The following is a 25,482-nucleotide window of genomic DNA, read 5'->3' as shown; positions in this document are numbered from 1 at the left end:
CTCACACTCTAGTTTTGAACACTCCGCCATTCATTCCCATGGGACCAATTTCACCACAAAAACGCTGATATTTTGTGAACCATTCGGCGAAATGTTCCACAAAGTAATAGCACACCAATCTGGAACAATCCGCACGTTTCGGTATATTACTGTCTATGTAGTATAAAATCTGTGGGAGGAGTTAGGGTGGTAAATTGGCTATAATAATAAGAATATATATGTGAGATAACAGTATGTGGTCCTGCCATGCAAGAACACCTAATAAAAGAGTGAACTGTAGGGGGGCATGGTTTGGCCTCGTTCTGTGATGGCTGCCTGACTCCAGTGCTCCCGCTTGCCGAGGACCTGCCTCCACATATTTCCGCGGTGCTGGTGAGAAAACACCCGCTGCAACATAGGGAAAACAGACTAGAGCACCTCAGCGCTCCGCTCCCGCTCCCCCCACAACTCTGGCACACAGCTGAACCACATATTCCAGAGCTCTTCCGGACCCAGCAAAGGGATACACAGACGCCATCTTCTTCCCCTTCCTCATAACCCTGTGAGAGACAGGTTCCCACAGCATGATCTCTCCTCAGCTGCTCAACCACTCTGCATAGGAGATCTGCATGTAGTAGTCCATATGAATCTTGCATGTAGGTCTCTCATATAACCTTTAGCTCATATCATTTCTCTCTTTTGCTTGCTTATACTTCCTAACCTTCTCATGCTCTGTGCTGTTGGCTTCTGTCTTCCCACTCTCCTACCAACTAGAGAACGATATGCACTACTGAATGTCTCTTAATCTACCATACGCAACCTATACCGTCTACTCCATGGGCCGGTATTGAGCAAATAGCTGGGGCATCTCAGATGCCTAATTTATTCCACCTAGGTCAGCCGTGGGAACTTCTACAACAGCTCTTATCACCTCTCTCATCCCACACAGCGTGCTCTGTGTTGACGCACTGTTATATTGTACCAAGCATAGCTACTCCTTCATATTTCTTGCTTAATAACCTCCCATTTCAAAATGGTACCATGTGATGAGTTTCACCCCTGATGTACTTCCTTATCCTCTCTCAAACACTGTTTTCCATTTTCCTCCTGGACCCACGACACCTAAGTCAGTGGATAGTCTCACCAATCCCCCTTGCAGCCCGCTGTGTCCTCCCTGAGGTGGCAGTTTGTCATTTGGTTCTATACCTTCCATGTTCTCCACACAGCAGGCTTTCGGAGCTGTTACTGATTGTCCAGGAATTTTCCCAACCCTTACCTTGGGAGTAGATGGTCTATTCTCACCTCCGGACTAACCTCTCATCCCTTTCTTTTCCATCTCTCCACTTTCTAAGTCTCCCATCTTCTCCTCTCCCTTCCCCTTGCGTTCTTCATCCATCCTCTCCCCCGCTTTCTCCCCCCTTCTATTTGTTTTTTCTTTTCTCCCACTCCTCCCCTTCTTTTTTTCCCCTTCCCTCTCATTTCCCACATCTTTGTCGCCTCCCATTGCCCCCTTCTCAGACAGTCCGTGGAACTGACCTCCCCCTTCCCTGATCTCCTCCTAAACCTCCTAGAATGCTTTTCACCATGAGGACCCCGAGGGTTTGTTCAGACCATTCATCCTTGAAATTAATTTCCCTCAATGCCAAAGGTCTTAATACCCCTCAGAAATGATCCCTTTTACTTTCCACCATGCAGATACTTAAAGTTGACATTGTCTTTCTACAGGAGATGCATTTTCACACTAGCTTCATACCCAAACTCTATAACGCCTTCTTCCCAATGGTCTACAAATCCAAAGGAGTCTCAATTTTAATCATCAGACATCTTCTCTTGACTATATCCGATACCATAATCGATCAAGATGGTTGCTACTTATTCCTAAAGGGAATGTTAGCTGACAGGCCGATTATGCTGGCTAATCTATACTGCCCAAATGTCAAGCAAGTTTCCTTTTTCTGCTCAGTCATGAATCTCCTTGTGTCTTTCCACACAGCAATTCTAATCCTAGGTGGCTACCTGAATGTTTCCCTTCACCCTCTGATAGACTCTTCCACAGGAGCATCTTCCCTTTCTTACAAAGCACTGCGCCAGATACACCTACAACTCCAAGATCTCCTCCTACACGACACGTGGCATACACTTCATCCTACTGATAAAGACCTCACATTCTTCACCCCGCCCAAAAACAGATACTCCTGAATTGACTACTTCTTCCTCATCCAAAATGCTGCTACCATTGAACCAATGTTTCTCTCTGACCACCACCCCATATTGCGTATGCTATGCTTCCCAGAAAGACAGACCCACACAAAAATTTGGCGATTAGATGCTTCGCTTCTATCCGACAAATATCACAAGGCCACCATTCCTACTGAACTCACTGGTTATTTCAATTCTAACTGTACCCCAGACACCTCCTCCCTAACACAGAGGGAAGCCCACAAATGTGTCATACGTGGGACGCTCATTGCCTTCGCAAACAGGAGAAACAGGCCCGCATACGCACCTTACTTGACAAGATCACTACCCTGGAGAGAGCCCACAAACAAACCTAAGCATCAAAAACTTTCCAAGACCTAATGCATGCACGCTCTCATCTTCTAGAAGAACTAGATAAAACAACGAAATGCAAATATTTTCAGATGCAAACACTCTTCTAAGAGCAGGCTAACAAGAGCAGTAAGCTTCTAGCACGAGCTCTTCATGCTAAGAAAGGAAAACTCATACAAATGAGCGCAGAGAGGCCACTCCAGGTGGAAACATGTGAACAGTTATGCAGGCCATAGATGGGGAGAAAAACGGCAGATTTTCGGCCGATTAACGAACTATCGGTCGGTCTAAAAAACTTACCTGACCACCAATTATTACGAAAATCGGCCGATTAATGAGTAACCTATAACGGGAAATGATGTCATTTTGTGGTCTTTGTGATCCTTTTTCGGAAAACGATCGTTCGTTTTTGACCATCAATGAGGATAAAGTCGGGCGTTTTTCGAAAATTTTCCAACATCACCGATAATCTGAAAGTCCAAAATACACGAAAAACGGCCGACAAAATCGTCCACTAACGATAAGATAATCGGCCGGTTTTATTTTCGGACGAAAAATCGGCCGTTTTTCTCCCCATCTATGGCCTGCATTAATCATGAGCTCACCACTGCTGCCTTGTTAATCATATGCATGATGAAGAGAACTGGAAAAAAAGACGCTGTGGAAAATGCTCTCAGACAAGCACCTTAGTGGAGGTGCATCTTTATTGGGTGAGATAAAGTAGCAAGTATAATAAAATTAACCAGCCTGAAGTGGACAGTGTGATTCCAATGGACGGCCCGTCCGATCTGAGGGGAGCTGAGATCAAAGAATGCTCCTGTCGGCTTCAAATCACGTGGTGTCAGCGTACCAGCGTCCTGGGTGGTGTCACCATGGCAAACGAAGGCAGTGTCCGGCGTTGGCTTCAGCTGGGAGCATATGTGGGGTTACCAAGACGACATGTTTCGCGCAGTTGCGCTTTGTCAAGTCTCTGGTAACCATGGCCGGCGGCCATTATATAGAAGACCATTAAAGGGAAGGCTGGCTGAGTGTAATTAGCAGGGGATGGGGTGTCAATCAGAGCGGACGGCTCGTCCTGAAGCAATGCTGAATACAAATTTAAAGGTACAGATTGCAGGTTATAAAAAATGATATGTATAAAAACAATAGCATTGGAAAGCATGATATACTTTCATCTTTAGTAAAATAAAAGGTAATACAATAACAAAAAAAAAACCAAAAAAAAAACACACAAGTTAAAAATGACATCGCTGGTTCATGGAAGCTATGTCAAAAATTGCGTTTACAGTGAGGTAATTATGGGTATATGGGCAAAGAAGGGAGTAGGGAGAAGTGAATGCTTGGCATATGAAAATGACTGTATCAAAGGTATATGAAAATGACTGTATAAAAGGTATGACTAAAAGGAATATAATAAAATCAATCCTGGTATCAAATTAGGTAGCTCATATGTTCATAATTAAATAAATATAATAGATGCGTAATAACATGTATTCGTAATTGAGTGCACAGAATATATACATGGTGACAGTGCAGATTAAAAAACAAGGATTAAAAGAAGACAATACTGTATGTAATAAAAAACACACTGGAGGATCCCAGTTCCGGGGACTAGAAGTCAAACTTGTTAAATAATGCTATGGATTTCAAGATCCTCATTGAGACCATTGGGGGTCATAGAACCTAATTTGTAGATCCAGAACGTCTCTCTCTTACACAAACGGGCTAGTCTTTCATTGTCAGTAAATGTACCCTTTGGAATATGTTCGATTGCTAAGACCTCAAGAAGACTGAAATTATTTTGATGGGATTGCAAAAAGTGCCTAGGGACACTATGCTTATCGCATCCATCTCTTATAAGTCTTCTGTGCTCCCCTATGCGTTTGCGTAGAGGGCGTGTGGTTCGGCCTACATATAGGAGCTTACACGGGCATGTGAGAACGTATATGACGTGGTCAGTTGCACACGTTATAAACTGACGAATGTGGTAGCTGTTGCCCTGGGAGTCCAAAAACTGTGATCTGCCATGGGTGATGGACTGACAGGATTGATTTTATTATATTCCTTTAAGTCATACCTTTTATACAGTCATTTTCATATACCTTTGATACAGTCATTTTCATATGCCAAGCATTCACTTCTCCCTACTCCCTTCTTTGCCCATATACCCATAATTACCTCACTGTAAACGCAATTTTTGACATAGCTTCCATGAACCAGCGATGTCATTTTTAACTTGTGTGTTTTTTTTTTTGTTTTTTTTTTGTTATTGTATTACCTTTTATTTTACTAAAGATGAAAGTATATCATGCTTTCCAATGCTATTGTTTTTATACATATCATTTTTTATAACCTGCAATCTGTACCTTTAAATTTGTATTCAGCATTGCTTCAGGACGAGCCGTCCGCTCTGATTGACACCCCATCCCCTGCTAATTACACTCAGCCAGCCTTCCCTTTAATGGTCTTCTATATAATGGCCGCCGGCCATGGTTACCAGAGACTTGACAAAGCGCAACTGCGCGAAACATGTCGTCTTGGTAACCCCACATATGCTCCCAGCTGAAGCCAACGCCGGACACTGCCTTCGTTTGCCATGGTGACACCACCCAGGACGCTGGTACGCTGACACCACGTGATTTGAAGCCGACAGGAGCATTCTTTGATCTCAGCTCCCCTCAGAGCGGACGGGCCGTCCATTGGAATCACACTGTCCACTTCAGGCTGGTTAATTTTATTATACTTGCTACTTTATCTCACCCAATAAAGATGCACCTCCACTAAGGTGCTTGTCTGAGAGCATTTTCCACAGCGCCTTTTTTTCCAGTTCTCATGCTAAGAAAGCCTGCCATAGCAACTTCTAATGCTGACATTGCTTCTCACTTTGAGCATTATTACAAAAACGTATACAATCTTCCCTCCGACTCCACACCCCATGATGGTGGAGACTCCAGATCTCGCATGATCGCTGAATTCCTACACCAGTAAAGTCTAAAACTTGTTTTGGCTGACACATCCCGGGACCTAGAGTGGCCAATCACCGCCAAGCAATTGGAACAGGCAGTCAAACAATTAAAACCTGGTAAGAGCCCTGGTCCTGATGGTCTCTCAGGTCCTTACTACAAAATGTTTTTAGATATCCAGCTCCCCTGTTTTTATCGGCATTCAATAGTTTCTCTACTCACCCTCATTCTCAACATCGTATTTTAGATGCGTACATTATAGTCATTCCTAAGGGGGACAAAGATGCTACTTCTGCGGCTAACTACAAGCCCATCTAGCTGCTGAATGTCGACGTTAAATTATACGCTATGATTCTAGCCAACCATCTCCTCCCTATCCTTCCCTATCTAATTACTAATGACCAGGTGGGCTTTATCCCTGGTAGGGAAGCCAGGGACAATACTATCAAGGCCCTGAACCTCCACCACTAGCTACATACCTCTAAGAACAACGGCTTCTTTAATCACAGCTCAGTGCCCAAGTACATGTAAATGGCCACCTGTCGAATGCCTTTTCCCTTCGGAACGGGACATGTCAAAGGTGCCCCCTCTCAAGGCTTTTGTTTGTCCTGACGCTCGAGCCACTTCTTTGTAAACTGCGCCCATATATATACATAAAAGGCCTCTCTGTCTCCGGGCGTGAATTTAAAATAGCCGCCTTTGCAGATGGCATTCTACTCTGTCTGAACCCCGTGTCACCTTACCTAAATTACTTAAGGATTTTGCATATTTTCAAACCACCTCGAACTTGAAGACCAACTTCTCCAAATCATATGCCCTAAACATTACTCTTCCTACAGAACTTGTGACTTTTTGCCAATCCCACTCTCCTTTTACCTGGAAATCTGACGCTATAACATACTTGGGCATTCAACTCCCACACAATCTCTCTGAACTCAATGAAAGAAACTTCTTTCCGGCCTTACATCGTATCACCTCTGATCTACAACAGTGGAACATGCCCACCTTCTCTTGGTTTGGGAGAGCAGCTATATTAGAGATGAATATCCTCCCCCGCCTCCTCTACCTTTTACCAGCTCTGCCCATTCATCTGTCCCCTGCCCTTTTCACCTCCTGTAGAAGGTGTTGCACTCAATTTCTTTGGGGCCACGAATGCCTGCAAATTTCCTTTGCTCAAGGGAGGGATTGGTCTCCCAGATTTCCAAAAATATCACTGGGCCTGCCACCTTTCCAGGATTATGGACTGGAATATCCACTCTTCCACTAAGGCGTGGGTAGGCCAGAAACAGTCTTTATCACATATACCCATAGTGTCTGTCCCCTGGCTCAACCCAAAACTCGTCCCCTGAACACTCTACGATCACCCATTCATAGAACCGACTGTAAAAGGCTCTCGCAACATGCAAGGCTGTCCCTATCTCTTCTGCCCCGAGCCCACTGACCTCAATACATCTCAACCCAGAATTACCACCGGGGATGCCCAAACATTTCCTTACTAGGATTTGGTTCCATCGCCACAGTCGTGCTAAAGACTTTTTTCATAATGGCCAACTATTGAGTCATTTGTCGCTGGCCTCAACTATGCTGGATCAAACTTTTCCTTTCTGGACATACATTCAAATACGACACTTCCTCCAAACTTCAGATTACCTACATAAGTGGGACCACCCCCTTTGAAGCTGTTTGCTCCAGATCTGAGCCCCAACACCATCTCTCCCAGCGCTCCCAGCCTGCCACTCCTGGGAAAAAGACCTAGCCATCAACCTGTCAATGTTTTCACCCAGGAAAATGGCTATAAAATTTTAACACGGTGGTATAGGACCCCGTCAAAGATCCACCAGTTCAATCCCTTGGCCTCGAATCTTTGCTGGAGATGTGGTGCGGCTGTAGCTCTTTGCTACATATCTGGTGGGAGTGCCCATTAATCCAAAAATACTGGGTGGAAATACACTGCATTACCTCCTCTGTCTTCACTCTAGCTCTAGAATATTCCACAGCTCATTTCCTACTTCACTATACTTCCCTTCCCAGAAAAACATACTTTACGTCATTGTCTACTTTGTCTGTCTTTTGGGGTTCCACCCGTGTACCGTCAGCCAGTGATTGCTTTTCCCATGTCAGTAAAATAGCAGATATGAAGGAATTGATTGCAACAACACAAGATAACCCCTCTAAATCTGGTCTTGTTGGATCTATTTTCAAATGACTCCAGAATGCCGCAGACTCATAGGAGACGTTCCATAATTGATTACCTGTCAGAGAGTGTATAATATTGGAAGCACCAGATTACTTAAGCATTGACCTTACGGCACCCCAAACTCAACCACTTCTTGTTGTGGAGAGGAAAACAGGGAGAATCTCAGGTACGAGACTTATCTGGCCTTTGATCCCCCTCTCCCTTTCACTCACCCCCCACTACTGCCCCGTAGCCACAATTTGGTCAGTCCCATATTACCCCAGCCATTCTTTCCTCCCCTTCCCCCTATTGCCCCTTCCTACTCCACAACCAATTTACCTCCCCTTTTTTTTCTTTTTCTCTCTTTTATATCACACCCGCCTTCCTCCCTCCCTCCTTAGGTTCTCACCCCCTGCCTTACTGTTCTCTTTAAATACTTTCTTTTTTGGGTCTGTTCCCCTGCTTTTGACCTCAGCGTTTACCTCTCCAACCTCTTTTATGACTAGATCCCCCTTTGACCATCTGAAATCCCCCATATAGTTTGATGGTCTGATGGCTCTACCGTACGCTTCACCAAGCACCCACCTGTAGCCCTGCCTTACCTTCCCACCCCCCCGCTTACATAGGGGCCACATCTTTTATCAACCAGGTCTCAATTGCACCAGATCTGCGACTCATTCTATGACGCTACCCACTCAATCCTCTCCCCCCTTCCTATCCCTTTTTTTGTGTATTTAGCCTTCTCTCTCTACAGGGTACCTAGTGTCCTTCTGGTGTTCATTAGCTGCTACCTACTTTCACATGACTATGTCATGCACTAAACATAAAGTGTAACACCTCCTGAGCAGGGGTGGACTGACAACTCATGGGGCCCCCGGGCAATAGGGGATCATGGGGCCCCTGTGCCCTTGCCCAAACTCAAAAAAGCCTATGAAAAAGGTACCAGGGGCCCCCTACTGACCCCGGGCCCTCGGGCAGTGCCCGAGTTTCCAAATGGTCAGTCCGCCCCTGCTCCTGAGAGACTGTAACATTCATCTCCTATGGGAACATATCTCTTTGTAAGTGTTTTGCACACCTTTATGTTACTACTAAATGTTAACACTGGATGTTTTGGCCCTTTTGGCGCCCTCATCTCCATGTATACTATTTACCTGTTATTCCTTAAAGCGGAGTTCCACTCAATCTGTAAAAAATAAAAGTCAACCAACAGCTACAAAAACTGTAGCTGCTGACTTATAAAAAACAGCCACTCACCTGTCCCACGATCCCGTGGTGCCCCCGCCGCAGCCTGTTTCACCGGCCGTCCTGTATTCCAGGTGCCCGCATCTGCAGTGTGGGCACCAGGCTGTGACAGCTTGTGGCTTCCTGATAGCTTTATGGGTTGGTGGCTGCCTTCAGGCCTTCTGCTGGGCTGGCTCCTTCCCTGCTGCTTAGGCTGTCCCTCTTAATAGACGGTGACACAGTGGAGGTCCCTTCTTCAAAAATCAGCCTGTAGGTAGACCCATTCCATATGCCCCCTGCAAGGGACCACACTCCAGCCTCAAACTCCATCTTTCACCGGGAGCACACTGACCACTTCCTGCTGATCAGGCTCAATCATATCTGAGGACTGTCTTGACCCCATGCCAAGCCTCCTGCTTGGGGATTGGTCAAGATCCCTCAGACATGCAGATCAGCCCCTCCTCAACCCCACACACTGCCTTCTAGAAACTTCTCAAGTCTCTAGAGCAGGGGGGGGGTTCAGGGAACTAATCTGCAGAGCCCTCAGCCCTGACCCAAGGTGACCTGGCTGACTTACACCAAGGCTGACTCATGCCCAGGCTCTGCCTCTGCCTAAAAAAACCTAGCTATCTCCCCCTGGCTAACTAGAGGGGTGCTACAGAATGATAAACCACATTTGTTCTAAACAAAAATATGTTAGGTTCAGAAGAAGATACTTGTCTGATTTTGAGGTCAGGGCTGTTGCCTGGCATTTTCCAACATTTTTCAAACATTTCCCTTGTTCCAACCACTTGTCTCTCATAAGCAAGGCCATAAATTTTGCAACATAGTCATGTTAAAACAAACATCTAAAATAGTAAAATAACATTAGAAGTTGAAATGTAAAAAATCTTCCAGAACCTCTTATCCCCTTCTTTGCTTCTGAAGTCAGGCTTAACTGTTCCATATGCTGGCACCCACACACACTTTGTTCATTTTTTTAAACAATAAAACTAATTTTATAATTATTCCATTTTTTTTTTAGAAAGGTCTGGGCCCCCCTCTAGTAGGGAGGCTAGGGCAATTGCTCTTTTTGCCCCTTATCTGGCACTGCCACCAGCATGTCTGAACCAGGACAAAGAACTCCAAAGTCACAAGGCTTTGGTTTTGGTTTTCAACATGTTAGAGGTATTATTGTTGGTTCAAGAGCAATCTTTTTTTCAATTTGGAGAGGCTATAATGAAAACTATTATCATGTGAAGAACCATGATGTACAGAACCGGGACCAAGAATGCCAAAGCCATGTGACTTTGGTGCACTTAGTCCTGGTTTCCAACAAGATGGCAATGTTGTTGTATACTTGGGACTTCATATATTTTCAGACATCTTGAGAAAATGATGCTCATATATTCACTATTTGTGGATTTAAGATGCTTTATACCAGCATTTCTCAACATTTTCAACACAGAGGAACCCTTGAAATAACTTTGCAGTCTCAGGAAACCCCTGATAAAAATTACTATACAGTGGGGCAAAAAAGTATTTAGTCAGCCACCAATTGTGCAAGTTCTCCCGCTTAAAAAGATGAGAGAGGCCTGTAATTGGCATCATAGGTAGACCTCAACTATGAGAGACAAAATGAGAAAAAAAATCCAGACAATCACATAGGCTGATTTGGAAAGAATTTATTTGCAAACTATGGTGGAAAATAAGTATTTGGTCAATATCAAAAGTTCATCTTAATACTTTGTTATATATCCTTTGTTGGCAATGACAGAGGTCAAACGTTTCCTGTAAGTCTTCACAAGGTTGGCACACACTGTTGCTGGTATGTTGGCCCATTCCTCCATGCAGATCTCCTCTAGAGCAGTGATGTTTTGGGGCTGTTGCTGGGCAACACGGACTTTCAACTCCCTCCAAAGGTTTTCTATAGGGTTGAGAACTGGAGACTGGCTAGGCCACTCCAGGACCTTGAAATGCTTCTTATGAAGCCACTCCTTTGTTGCCCGGGTGGTATGTTTGTGATCATTGTCATGCTGGAAGACGCAGCCACGTTTCATCTTCAATGCCCTTGCTGATGGAAGGAGGTTTGCACTCAAAATCGCACGATACATGGCCCCATTCATTCTGTCCTGTACATGGATCAGTCGTCCTGGTCCCTTTGCGGAGAAACAGCCCCAAAGCATGATGTTGCCACCCCCATGCTTCACAGTAGGTATGGTGTTCTTTGGATGCAACTCAGCATTCTCTCTCCTCCAAACACGACGAGTTGTGTTTCTACCAAACAGTTCTATTTTGGTTTCATCTGACCATATGACATTCTCCCAATCCTCTTCTGGATCATCCAAATGCTCTCTAGCAAACTTCAGACAGGCCCAGACATATAGTGGCTTAAGCAGGGGCACATGTCTGGCACTGCAGGATCTGAGTCCCTGGTGGCGTAGTATGTTACTGATGGTAGCCTTTGTTACGTTGCTCCCAGCTCTCTGCAGGTCATTCACTAGGTCCCCCCGTGTGGTCCTGGGATTTTTGCTCACCGTTCTTGTGATCATTTTGACCCCACGGGGTGAGATCTTGCGTGGAACCCCAGATCGAGGGTGATTATCAGTGGTCTTGTATGTCTTCCATTTTCTAATTATTGCTCCCACAGTTGATTTGTTCTCACCAAGCTGCTTGCCTATTGCAGGTTCAGTCTTCCCAGCCTGGTGCAGGTCTACAATTTTGTTTCTGGTGTCCTTCGACAGCTCTTTGGTCTTCACCATAGTGGAGTTTGGAGTGTGACTGTTTGAGGTTGCGGACAGGTGTCTTTTATACTGATAACAAGTTCAAACAGGTGCCATTGATACAGGTAATGAGTGCAGGACAGAGGAGCCTCTTAAAGAAGAAGGTACAGGTCTGTGAGAGCCAGAAATCTTGCTTGTTTGTAGGTGACCAAATACTTATTTTCCACCATAATTTGCAAATAAATTCTTTCCAAATCAGCCAATGTGATTGTCTGGATTTTTTTTTCTCATTTTGTCTCTCATAGTTGAGGTCTACCTATGATGCCAATTACAGGCCTCTCTCATCTTTTTAAGTGGGAGAACTTGCACAATTGGTGGCTGACTAAATACTTTTTTGCCTCACTGTATCTACAACTCAGGATACATTAGTGTGATAGTCTGTGGGAAGAATGCTCCCAACACTTGTGGTCATTGGAAAGAATTACCCCCTTACAGATAGCTGAAAAGATCAGTGGTGTTTTCTCAATACTCAAGAAATCCTTAGCAACTGCTGGAGGAACCCTAGGATTCCATGGAACCCTGGTTAAGAAACCATGCTTTATACACTTCTTCAGAGACTCTGACCAACTTATCTCCTAATATATAAGACTTGACATCTCCAGGTGGTATATATAATTGGCTCTATAATCTGTGATACTACATATACAGTACGACTTCTTCAGCTACTCAATATTAGGGATATACCAGGTACTTTCAGAACACATACTGATGGCTCAGGGGACATCTCTTTCTTGATCTTTAGAGACTGTACAGACAGCATATTTGTATTTGGAGTAAATGTAATTTATTGCTCCATAGTAGCTCCCAGCTATTATGTAATATCTTTATCACTATGTTTTCATCTCTATGAGATTTATCCTCGCTAGGGGAGTTGCAACTGACATTTTGATTGATTTACCCCTGCTGACATTTATAGATATTATTCTCAAGATCAGCTGATATATGACAACTATGTGGAAGGCATGGCAGCAGAAGCGTAACCATTTTTAACCCTGTTGGGGGCATTTTTTCAAGGTGACGCTGATATTAGAGCACATGCATGCCAAGTTACTTGCATTTGTTAAAACATTTGATTGCGTTTATATGGTACCAGAAACCTACCTCGGATGTATTGATAATGTGCACATTATCGTTCAGTGCAAATCATTCTTGAATTATTATCACTGTAAAATATAGCCACTTGTGTTATAATATTATTACTACCCTGATAGGCACTCCGAGCACAGTAACTAAACTGTCACTGAAAGCTCCTGATGCATACTTGCAATCAGGACCTTTTGATCATGTGACCTCTGTGAGCAAAAACAGTGAAAGTGGTGAAGCTTCACTTTGTAAGTAATACCCAATCAGGCCCAATGAAAATAAAAAAAAAAAGCAGTTTTGCTTGCTCATGATTGAATGATGGAAATCAGCAGAGATTTGCCACATTCATTAACCTCCCTAGCGGTATGATTATTTCAGATTTTTGGTGCTGAAAGCGGTACCATTATTTTGCATGGAAATATGTAGTTTTTTTATTGTAGGCCTGTAATTTTTAGGAATAACTCACTGAAATCTGTCCGAACAAGAGTCTATTAAACATCCCGGGTATGATAAAATTTGAAACACGAAATCATAAATTATAATTTAATAAATAATCATAAAAAATAATAATATAATAATACATTTAATTCAATAATATAATCAAACCAAAAACACTGAAATTTGAAATATAGCGCCAAGTTCGCACATTGCTGAGCAAAGTCGCAAAATCGTTTTCAGTGTCTGATGACGAATTTCCCCCACAAATCATTATCACTCAATTCTGCAAGTGGTTCTGATTTACTATCGCTGTTCTCTAGCTGGTCTAAAACCGCTTTTGACCTAAAGGGACGCTTTTTGGACGCCATAGACTTTTCTCAGTTTCCAGGCAGAAAGAACAGACAAAATGCAGGCAGGGCACAGGACAAAGCACTAGGGACAAAATGTATGTGAAATGGGTTGAAACAGCAATGTTTTGCTATGTAAAATTTTTTTTGAAAAAAATGAAAATTTTTTAAATTTTCAAATTTCACGCCGCCGGCGGCGCCCGTACGTCCCGACGTCACAGGGACCGGAACACAGAAGCCGGATGCCGGCATCGGCCGGAGGAGATGGCCGGGGACGCTGCAGGGGACACATCGCGGGAGCGAAGGACAAGGTAAGCTCTGCAGGGACTCCCTATGCAGCACCGCATGGTAAGCCCGAGTGTAGCTCGGGGTTACCGCTTTTGGCACTGACATTTTACCCCGAGCTACACTCGGGAATACCGCTAGGGAGGTTAAGCTCTGGGGAAAATGAGTGCAACTGCACTTGCAAAGTGCACAGTCTTTTTGCCTTTAGTAAATCAACCCCATAGACATCCTGCAGCCACTGGTGGCGAGAGGCACATTCACTATAGTGTCATCACTCTACAAACAGCAATTTGGGTCCAGCCACAATCTCCATAATCTAATGGAAATATCAGATAACAATGTTTAAACAGTTACTACAGGGCAAACTGTGAGTGTCACACATGTAGAGATAGCGTCCTGCCCTACCTGTTGTTCGGTGGATTAATAATTACTGGCATTTACTACATGGACCTCACAACACTGGCATGCCAGCTGTGAGCTGGCGGATAGATCTGTATCCTGCCGGCTGTGGAATTTTCGGTATCCCACAAACAATCCCTTCACTATATAATAGTTATCCCACAGACGTCAGCTCACTTGTTTGCTACAAATATTTGTTTTTAATCTGTTAATTGAAGTTGTCATATACCTCGAAAGAAGCTGATTTAAGGGGGCACTATAGTGGTTTCTGATCAATTTAGATTGCTTTACGTTATAATAAATGATGATAATTTTTATTTTGCTTTTGGTATACGGTCTTTACTTTAAATGTACTTTTGTTTTTATATATATACAGAGTGGATCCATAGTCAGTAGTCCAGCACTGCAGATATATTGGCAGCCTACCCTCAAATAACTAAATCAGATGGTCTTATCTCTGCTAGGAGGGGAGCTATGACTCTATGACACTTGGTGACACCCCCTCCGATGATCCCTGCAGGATGGATCAGATCTGCGGATTGAGCATGATGGATCGGACTCCAATCCATTATACTCCCCAATCCGCAGATCGGACATCCTGCGGGGACCGTCGGCTTGCTTTCAACTTACCTTTTCGTGGAGCGGGTCCGGTGTCACCCCATGCGGTAGGTGTCACCCGGTGCAGCTCGCACCCCCGCACCTGCCTCGGGACTGACAACTCATGGGGCCCCCGGGCAATAGGGGATCATGGAGCCCCTGTGTCCTTGCCCAAACTCACAAAAGCCTATGAAAAAGGTACCAGGGGCATCTCATGGGGCCCTCTAGTGACCCCGGGTCCTCGGGCGCTGCCCGAGTTTCCAAATGGTCAGTCCGCCCCTGGACACCACTGGTTACAGTATTCCCAGGATCCTTCCTGGCTCTTCCAGGATTCCTTATAGGATCTCTGCAGGTATTCCTTGCACAATTCCTTCTAGAAGGCCTCATGGGCACATGAACTCGCCTAGTCATTAAATTCTCCTGGCAGCAGAAAAAAACGCTAAACGCGGTACCATGTTTAGCACTTGAATGTTTATTAATTTTATTGGTCAGAGCATTTTTCATTGACATAGATAAACGCCCAAGTGCTAAATGTGGCTAGCGTTTAGATGTGTTTAACCGCGTTTACACACTTTTTGCTGCGTTTAGTGTTCTTTGGCCAAAACGTTCCTCTCCTGAACGTGATTATTCTGCATCAGAAGCAAAATGTTTAACTGCCCCTAAACTCTGCAGCTCCTAAACTCTGGTAAAAGCCTATGTGTACATGGACACATAGGCTTTTATTGAGTGGAGTTCAGGGACTTTGGCAAAAAATGCCAAACTCACGTTGAGGCGCAGCAGTGTACATGAGGCATAAGACCTCCACTACCTCCAGGTCTTCCAGAGTTCCCAGTAAGGGTTCTGTGTGTGTCCTCTGACAAGAAGAGTATTTAAAGTGGTTGTAAACCTCAGACATGAAATATGAACAAAGCATATCCCTCTATACTGTGTACTTGTCTCAATCCAGAACACTAAGTGTACTTTCTGTCTGCTGCTTCCTTCCTCTGCTATCAGCATGAATCACGTCTGCAAGTTTTCCTGACACAAAAAGAAAAATGGTGACATAGGAGGGGCCTCCAGCAAACTGACAGCCTCAGCTCTGTTCCTGTGAGCTGTTTGGAAGTGGGTGTGTCTCTTCCCTCCAATCAGCTCCCCCTGAGCTCTGCAGAGTGTAATTTCAACTCCCCACCCCCTTTTTTCTAACAGCTCAGACAAGCTGCATAAATTCTAGAATTTTAACAGATGTAGACATCCTCCTACAACATATGTAGGAGGATGTGTTTCATCTCTGCCACTTCATTGGGTATAGGTAAGGCGTTACAACCACTTTAAGAACAGGAGGAAAAAATGACTGGTTTGGAGAGGTGTCAGTCAGAGATATATTTTCTGCCTCCACTTGGTATGCATGAATGTGTGATTATGATTGATTTCCCCCCTCCCCAAAAAAATAGATTACAATGAAAAATCACACAAAAGCATGCTATGGAAAAACATAACATCCTCTACTTTATAAAAACTTCCCAACGAGCGGTGCAAAGACTAAGGCTGGCCATCCATTACACAAATTTCTTGAGAATTTTGCTTTAGATTTACCAAAAAACATATAATATGAGGTCAAACCTTAACAACACTTTCAATTGTATCCATTTAGGTAAGCCCTTGCACTACATTATTGAAGGTAAATCTAAAGGAAATTGGACAGAAAATTGTATAGTGTATGGCTAGCCATAGGCAATGGCTACAAGTTACTTGAGCTAAAGAGACTCTTGTGACCCCTCTTAGCAACCCTTGCAATTGTTTCCCTTCCGTTGTGTTTCTGGCTTTAAGCCTCATTCACCCCTGCAGCAATAATTTTTGATGCATTTATTGCTCAACAGCATAGAGAAGTCCATTCTTTTGATCTAAGCGTTATAAACGCACCAAAGTAGCTCAAGTGTGTTTTGCGTTTAATGATTTACAACATGACAAAATGTGGGACTGCTGTCCATGTTTGGAGTACCATTAACCTCCCTGGCGGTATTCCTGAGTGTAGTTCGGGGTAAAGTTTCAGCACCACAAGCGGTAACCCCGAGCTACACTTGGGCTTATCATGCGGCGCTGCTCCGGGATCCCTCAATCACTTACCTTGTCCTGCGCTCCCGCGATGTCCCTCTTGCAGTGTCCCCTGAAATGTCCTCCGGCCGATGCCGGCATCCGTCTTCCGGGATCCGTTCCCTGCGACGTCGGGACGTACAGGGGACGGAACCAGCAGGAAATTTAAAAATGTGAAAAAGTGACATTCACGAAATACACTAAAATCACATTTTAAAACATTACTGTATGAAACCATTTCACATACGTTTTGTCCCGAGTGCTTTGTCCGGCGCCCTACCTGCATTTTTACTGTTCTTTCTGCCTGGAAACCCAGAAACGTCCATGGCGTCCAAAAAGTGCCCCTTTAAGTCAAAATCGGTTTTAGATCAGCTAGAGAACAGCGATAGTATATCAGAACCACTTGCAGAATTGATTGATAATGATTTGTGGGGGAAATTCGTCATCAGACACTGAAAACGATTTTGTGACTTTGCTCAGTGATGTGCGAACTTGGCGCTATATTTCAAATTTCAGTGTTTTTGGTTTGATTATATTATTGAATTAAATTTATTATTATTATTATTTTTTATGATTATTTATTAAATTATAATTTATGATTTTGTGTTTCAAATTTTAACATACCCGGGATGTTTACTAGACTCTTGTTCGGACAGATTTCAGTGAGTTATTCCTAAAAATTACAGGCCTATAAGAAAAAAAAAACATATTTCCATGCAAAAAAATGTGCCGCTTTGAGCACAGAAATACTGACATAATCAGACCACTAGGGAGGCTACGAAATAATGGCACTGCAAGTGCATTGTGCAATTTTGAAAACGCAGGCTGAAATGCTTGTTTCTGGAATGCCTAGGTGTGAAAGTGGCCTTAGCCTGTCCATGTCCAAAGATAAATGCAAGACAAAACAAGGAAAGAACAAAATGCAAACTATGATTTTGTTTCTGCCTTTTTCATGAATCATTCTGTTAGTGGAGCAATTTCTGTACAAACTATTAAAAATATAGCTACTGGGGGAGAAAATTCCCAGTTAATACTAGATCTAACAGCAGATTGCTGCAACTCCTGAAATATCTACCTGTCATCATGTGTAATCATCTTCACATCACCCTGTGCAACCAGTCTAACAATGAGCATCCTTGCTGTTTGCTGAAGGGGTGAGCTGTAAGTCATCAGATATCTACTCCATGTATACCGGAGCCCAGAGGAGAGAAGTGGTCGCCATCCAGTGCAAAGCCCAATGAGAAATCAGGACATAGAGAGAGGCGATTGGGCAACGACAGAGGACAAGAAGCAGAGCGGAGAAAAAAAGACGAAAGAATGAAGAGTGAAGTCAAGGACGAGAAGGAGTTGGACATGTGAGGGTGGATTTTTTTTGGTGAGTACCTTAAGGGACAATGAACCAATTATATATTATTGTGCGTATATATATATAATGCTTTGCAATGTTTTGTAAAATGCTACAGTATTGATTGTGGTCTGCGGCATGGGTCCCACATTTAGGGAGGAGTAAAATTTGGAGGACATGAAAACTATTTTACTCTTTACTCATTTGCTTGCTGCTCTGTTGGCTACACAAAAATAATTAATTCGGAGAAAGCCGAGAAAGACAAAATGTTCTGAACAACGATGAGTAAATGTCAGCAAATCTGCAAGTTCACTAGGACAACTATGCATCTGTTCATCGTCTTCTTTACCATCATCTCTGAAACTGGCAGCTTAATGACATAGAAAATTCACTACATTGTTTTTCTCTGCATAAGATAGATAGATAGATAGATAGATAGATAGATAGATAGATAGATAGATAGATATTGAAGAGAGAGATAGATAAATAGATAGATAGATAGATAGATAGATAGATAGATAGATATTGGATAGATAGATAGATAGATAGATAGATAGATAGATAGACATTGAAGAGAGAGATAGGTAGATAGATAGATAGATAGATAGATAGATAGATAGATCGATAGATAGATATTGAAGAGATAGAGAGATAGATAGATAGATAGATAGATAGATAGATAGATAGATAGAAGCGTAGGGATGAGTGGAATGATTTTACGGAAATTGATTTCTTGGCTTAATTACCACTTTTGCCCTTACTAAAACTTAAAAGGTAACTCCACTTTCGTGGGGAAAAAATAGCAAATACAAAACAAAATAATATAGCATTTACAATTGTGACTCAAGTCATATTGTAATTTAATGTTATTAAAAATAACCTTTTCCTTTTCACTCTACAGTGCTATAATATTCTGTAAAATGCAATATGGCAACCTGGAGGCATTTTGTACACAGAACGGCTCCTGAAAATGTCATTTCCTGCTTGTGTGATTGGAATACTGATTTTCCCAGAAGTCTGCACTAAGAAACAATGCAGATTTTGGCATCCCCTGCAACAAAAATGTCATTTTCAGTGAGATAGTTCTAAATGGAAATCGTGTCTAACGGGATGCAGACCCTGCAATTTTCCTCATTTGAACCCTGGAGGTGCAGCAGCTGATTGATAATTATAAAATCACTCCCATACAGATTCATTCTGCACATGGACACCGACAAACAGCTACAGCATTTCTTCAGAATAACAAGAGTTAGGAATCTGCAACAAAGTCTGTTAAAATCCCTGCAATGTACATAAATCACACACAGGGGAATGTTTTTTCTCAGCAAAAGTGAAGTTACTCTTTAAATAAACCTCAGATTTTACTATGTGAATCGCTTAGGGGAAATTTGCTTCAAAATGCTTTTTTTCCTAGTTAAAGGGTATAATTATCAGTTTAACCCTGGCATGAAGATCAGTGCCTTTGTTGATAAATAAAAACAACACTAACAACTTGCCCTCCAGAGGATTTACCCCCCTTCTGACCAGGCCATGTTTTGCGATACGGCGCTGCGTTACTTTAACTGACAATTGCGTGGTCATGCAACACTGCACCCAAATGAAATTTATGTCCTTTTTTCCCACTAATTGAGCTTTCTTTCAGTGGTATTCGATCGCCTCTGCATTTTTTATTTTTTGTGCTATAAACAAAAAAAACCCCACAATTTTGAGAAAAAAACAATATTTTTGACTTTGTTATTAACCACTTCAATACTGGGCACTTTTACCCCCTTCCTGCCAAGGCCAATTTTCAGGTTTCAGCACTCTCACGCTTTGAATGACAATTGCGCGGTTATGCAACACTTTACCCAAACTAAAATGTTATCATTTTTTTCACACAACTAGAGCTTTCTTTTGGTGGTATTTAATCACCACTGGGGTTTTTATTTTTTGCTAAATTAACAAAAAAAGGCAGAATATTTTGAAAAAAACCCACGTTTCTTTGTTTTTGTTATAAAAGTTTGAAAAATAAATAATTGTTCTTCATAAAATTAGGCCAAGATGTATTCTGCTACATTTCTTTGGTGAAAATAACCCAAATAAGTATTTATTATTTAGTTTGTAGGAAAGTTATAGAGTTCACAAACTATGGTATAGATCTGAATATTGATCAATCCTGAAGTACTGACAGCCAATCTAATTTCTTGAGGCCCAAAAATGTCAGAACAGTACAGATATCCCCCAAAAGACCCCTTTTTGCAAAGTAGACAGTTCGAAGTATCTCATAAGAGGCATGGCGAGTTTTTTGAAGTTGTAATTTTTTGTCATAATTTTTCGGAAAATTAAGAAATTAAAAAAATTATTTTCACAATTTTTTTTTAAAATACTGTCACCAGTGCAGTACAGCGTCATCATATAACTGGTGTAGCGGTGGTCAAGGACACTGACTGGTGACAGTACGAAAAGTACTATTTTTTATTTTTTTATTATATTTTTTCTCTTTTTTTCAGATTTTTTTTCATATTACACTGTGACCAAAGTAGTATAAAGTTACCATAGTAACACTGTACTACTTTAAGGAAGTGATCAGTATTTTTTTTTTTTTTACACAACTTGATTGCTTATAGCTAAAAATTTATTTGCTATAAACAAGCATTTAACTGAATGAAATCGATTCATTCAGCTTTTTTTGTTGTGATTAGCTGTGATTGGCCATGGCTAATCACATGACATAGATGAGCTGTGACTAGACCAGCCTGTGCATGTGATCAATGTGACCATTCACAGCTAGGCACACTTGTATTGATTACAATGGATGGCATGAAAGGAAGCCATCCATTGTATACACCTGTCATGTGACCTGCTGTGATTGGTCACAGCAGGTCACATGATACTGGCAACAGGGCTGGTACACAGATCTGTCATTGGCCGTGTCCGAGGTACACAGCCGTGACAGATCTCGCCACAGCGCGGCCCTGCGGTAAGGATGTCATATGATCCCCTCCTGGAGGGAAGAAAGGTTTGCCCAGCCATTATTTGACTATAGGCAGAGCGGGAAGTGGTTAAACATGCCCAGAACAAAAAAATTAATAAAATCAATTTAGGCCAAAATGTATTCTGCTACATGTCTGCTAAACAAAAATCCCAATACCTGTAAATTAATTGGTTTACATGAAAGTTATAACGTCTACAAATGGTGGTATAGATACTGGAATTTAATTTTTTTTTATTATTAGTAATGGCGGCGATCAGCAACTTATAGCGGGACTGCGTTGGGCATTCTGACTAACTGTCACTGACATCCCCAGTGACACTAATACAATGATCAATGCTAATAAAAAGCACTGACACTATACTAATGACACTGGACAGGAAGGGGTTAACGTCTGGGATGATCAAAGGGTAAACTGTGTGCTGTGTGTGTTTTACTGTGTAAGCACATTGCTTTGTACTGCTCTGCTATGCAGAGCAGTACAAGGCAGAGTGCTGGAGCTGACAGGGGAAAGATCTATATTGTTTACATACAGACCTCTCTCCCTTCAGTGATACTCAGCGATTGCTGGGTGACGATGGGGAATCACCGGCCGGGACCCAGTGATCGACAGCTGAAGCCGTCAATGGCGGCGCAAGTGATTTTTCCCCTACCTGTAAATTCAAAATCACGTATACATACGTGATTTTGTGCAGCCCTGTCACCCTGTAGCTATAGGGCGGCAGGTAAGCAGCTAACCTTAACCCTGTTTGTAAACAAAGTCATGTAATAGCCATGTCAACACTGAAATGGGGATCATATAGCATTGTTAATGAAAACTTAGGGCGGCTTCACACTGCCCCGGTGTGGTCCTGTTGTGCTTTGGGCAAAGCGCAGCTAACACATGGTTTTCATGATGGTTAGCTGTGCTTTCCCATAGACTTCTATGATGTCCCATGGTTTTGGTGCAGGTTCAGAAACCACAGCAAAGATGCAGCATGCAGGAGTTTTGGTGCACCTTCTGAAACTGCACCAAAACCACAGGTCCTCATAGAAGTCTATAGGAAAGCACAGTTAACTCTGTAGCAAAAAGTGCAGAAGGGCAGTATGGAGCCGCCCTGATAGATAGATAGATAGATAGATAGATAGATAGATAGATAGATAGATAGAGACAGACAGGTTAAAGTGTTACTAAATCCAGGACCCTGCATTCACTATATCTGGTCTTTTGGAGGGCCTTTGAGGCAGTGGTTGGATCAGAGGAGTGGTTGGCTGTACCTTTGAGGGACCTGAGCCAATCCCCAACAGGAGGCTTGGCAAGGGGCTGGATTCACTTAAAAAAGTGGAATAGCCTGCTCAGTAGCAGGAGTGTGGTGGTGGGAGAGGAGTGAGAAGCAGGAAGATGTGAGGCTGGAGTACAAAGGCTGCCAGGAGGCTTAGTAGGATGGGGCCTAACTGCGAGCCTTGAGCTGGAAAGGAGGAAACCTCAGGACTCACTGGGCCCATAAGAGAGGACCACCTGTATGGCAGGGAAGGAGCAGCCCAGCTGATAGACCTGGTAGCAGCAGCCATTCCACAAGTGGTACTGGAGGGTATCTGAGTGAGTACACCTGCACCCCCTGGGCAGATTGGAGAAGGAGCACTCTGGTGGAAAACCAGATTATCCCTCTGCTAGTGACTGTTACACATTTAAAGGGACAGGAGTCAGATTCCCTGCTCAGGAAGAAAATCTCCAGGCTGCTGAGTGAAGAGGAGTTCATCTAGAGTCTGGGGTGGTACAACTGGAGCTGAAGGCTAGCACTCCAACAGAGACTGTGTCAGAGAAGAGAAGCTGTGAATAGTTCAGGAAGTTGTCCTCAGATTTTGGTTCCCTAAACTCCCCAGCAAGCTTGGGCACACAAAACCTGTTGCTGGTAAGGCAGCAATACAGAGGGGCGAAGTGCAGTTTATATCACCCTGTCTGAGACTTCAGCCAGAATTATAGAAGAAGAGCTCTCTTTGTGGCCAGCACCTCCACTGCAAATAAATAATCCCATTGCTTCAATAGGAGTCCACTGTGTTTAGGCTCTGCAGACAGAGGGTGAGCAAACTGAGGTTGTGATCTACCAGTCACCTGGCCGGGATCAACTGGTAGATCACAATCAAAAGGTTGCCAACCCCTGATTTAACACTACCCTCCCCCTAGACTTACAATGCTGCTGTCCAAAGGTGTCTCCATTGCTCGTCCATTAAGAGTGGAGACACCTTAGGACATGAAATGTGTTACTAGTTAAATCACGAGGTGAAGATAAAAGAAAAAATCCCTAAGAAGAAAACTAAAGAAGCCACCACATTTGAGAATTGGTATACTGAAGCATAAACCATTTTTGGGTTCAATACCACTTTAAGGATGGATTTTTAGTGATAGTCCTAGTCCTAAGGCAATGAAAAAATAGCTATAGTCATAGTGGCTTTAAAATACCACTTGTTGGGGATATCAAATAGTAATGATTTATTCAGGCAAATGTGCTGATGGGCTCTGGACATACATTGTGTTATTCTGAAATTCCGTCTTTCAGCAAAACTGTAATCTTCTTCTATGGCAACAGTGTCTGCACTGAAAGACTTGCATCACAAGTACTGAATGTGAGCTATGTGGAATGATAACATGAAAAATGCTACAAGGTAAACTCGGCACCTGCAGTTAAACACACTTTATGCAATTGATCACCATGTACTGCATATGAGCTGGGGGCAGGTCAGAGATAATGGAATAGCAAGTGGAAAAGCCTCCAAGATTCTCATGGAGCATTTTAAAATACATAAAGTGGTTCTCAATACATAAGGTTTTTTTACCTTAATGCATTCTCTGCATTAAGGTAAAAAAACCTTTCAGTATCAGTTTCTCCTTGGCTCCTCTTTCGATCCAGCGCTTTGCCCTAGAGAAGCATTGCTGCTGCTCTCTCCTCGCAGGCACAGAGGCAGCAAAGGGAGCCATATGCTCCTACTGCTGTCAATCAAATAATGTGAGGAGGGAACAAGGGGGCCAAGCCATGCTGTGTGTGTCTATGGACACACATATCCTGTTTAGTGGGCAAGACGGCACATCTGCCCCCCATAGCAAGCAGCTTGATATGGGGGCACAAAAGAAAACAAGAAAAGGGTGCATTATCACAAAAAGTATTTAAAAAGGTTAAAAAGTAGGTATCATAGTAACAATGGACATATAAAACAAAGGCACATCACAATAAACAGTGGTGTCCAATCCATACAGCGTCTAAGTCCAAAACTATGGAACCCTGGACTTCCAACTGGCTAACACGTTTCGAGGGCTCAGCCTCTTTCTCAGAGCCCACTGAGGGCCCTGTGAAAGCTGGAAATGACTGTAGTCAACACTGCTATTCCAGTGAGGTTCTCTAGCTTCTGGGTCCTCTGTCAAGCAGCTTCCTTGCTACAATGTCAACACAGGAGGTCACCCACTCAACACAACACAGGTGCCCCTCAGAGAACACTGCATTTTCTTTATGAACACAAACTGTTCTTTGATTGGACGATCTGGGAATTGTGACATCACCACTCCGTCACTCCACCTTGTCCAATCAGAAAATGCTTTGCATTAATTGAGGAAATGTAAAGTGTTCCCTGAATGCTGCCAGAACAGCCAACCTCTTGTGTTCACAATACTGCAGGACAGCTCCTCAGCACAGGACCTGGATGCAAGCGAAGATCACTGGAGTAGTGGTGTGTACTTCAATGATTTCCAGCTTCCACAGGAATCCCACAGGTATGGAACATACATACATGGAGTTAAGCTGGACCAAAGTAACTATGTGTAGCTCTTCCCCGATAGGGGGCGTTTGATAAAGCCTGTCCCAAATTGTTACCCTTACCTTGCAAGCCTCCCAATACCCCTGACAGTTTGGGTTCAAACATAAGTCAATAGTAGAGAGTATAAATGCAAGCGACACAATTCTTTAGTAACATTTCTATATTATACTTGTTCAAGAGTAGACCAATGGGATAGTGCGTTTAGGATGTACACCCTCAGGTAACGCATAAAAGCAGAACACTGGTACAACATAAACAATCAATTAGCAAGGTTTAACAGATTATACAGTCATGAGAGGTCAGCTTCAACTATTTAAATGCAACATTGGCAGTAAGAGGGGTGAGAGAAGATTTGTTAACTTACCAACTCCCTCTGGGCCACTGACGCTACAAGGGGTGTGCAGAGAATTATGTAAATGTATACTCCAGCACAGGGCTCTTTTTCCTCAGAGACTAGGTGCTGGAACTCCTCCCTTCTGAGTCACTCTTTGGCACCGCCCCCTACTCACC

The sequence above is a fragment of the Staurois parvus genome, unplaced genomic scaffold (assembly GCF_062004578.1).
Source record: "Staurois parvus isolate SC_StPar_1 unplaced genomic scaffold, SC_StPar_1.0 ptg000195l, whole genome shotgun sequence".
Lineage (NCBI taxonomy): Eukaryota > Metazoa > Chordata > Amphibia > Anura > Ranidae > Staurois > Staurois parvus.
Note: the sequence above shows the minus strand (reverse complement) of the source record.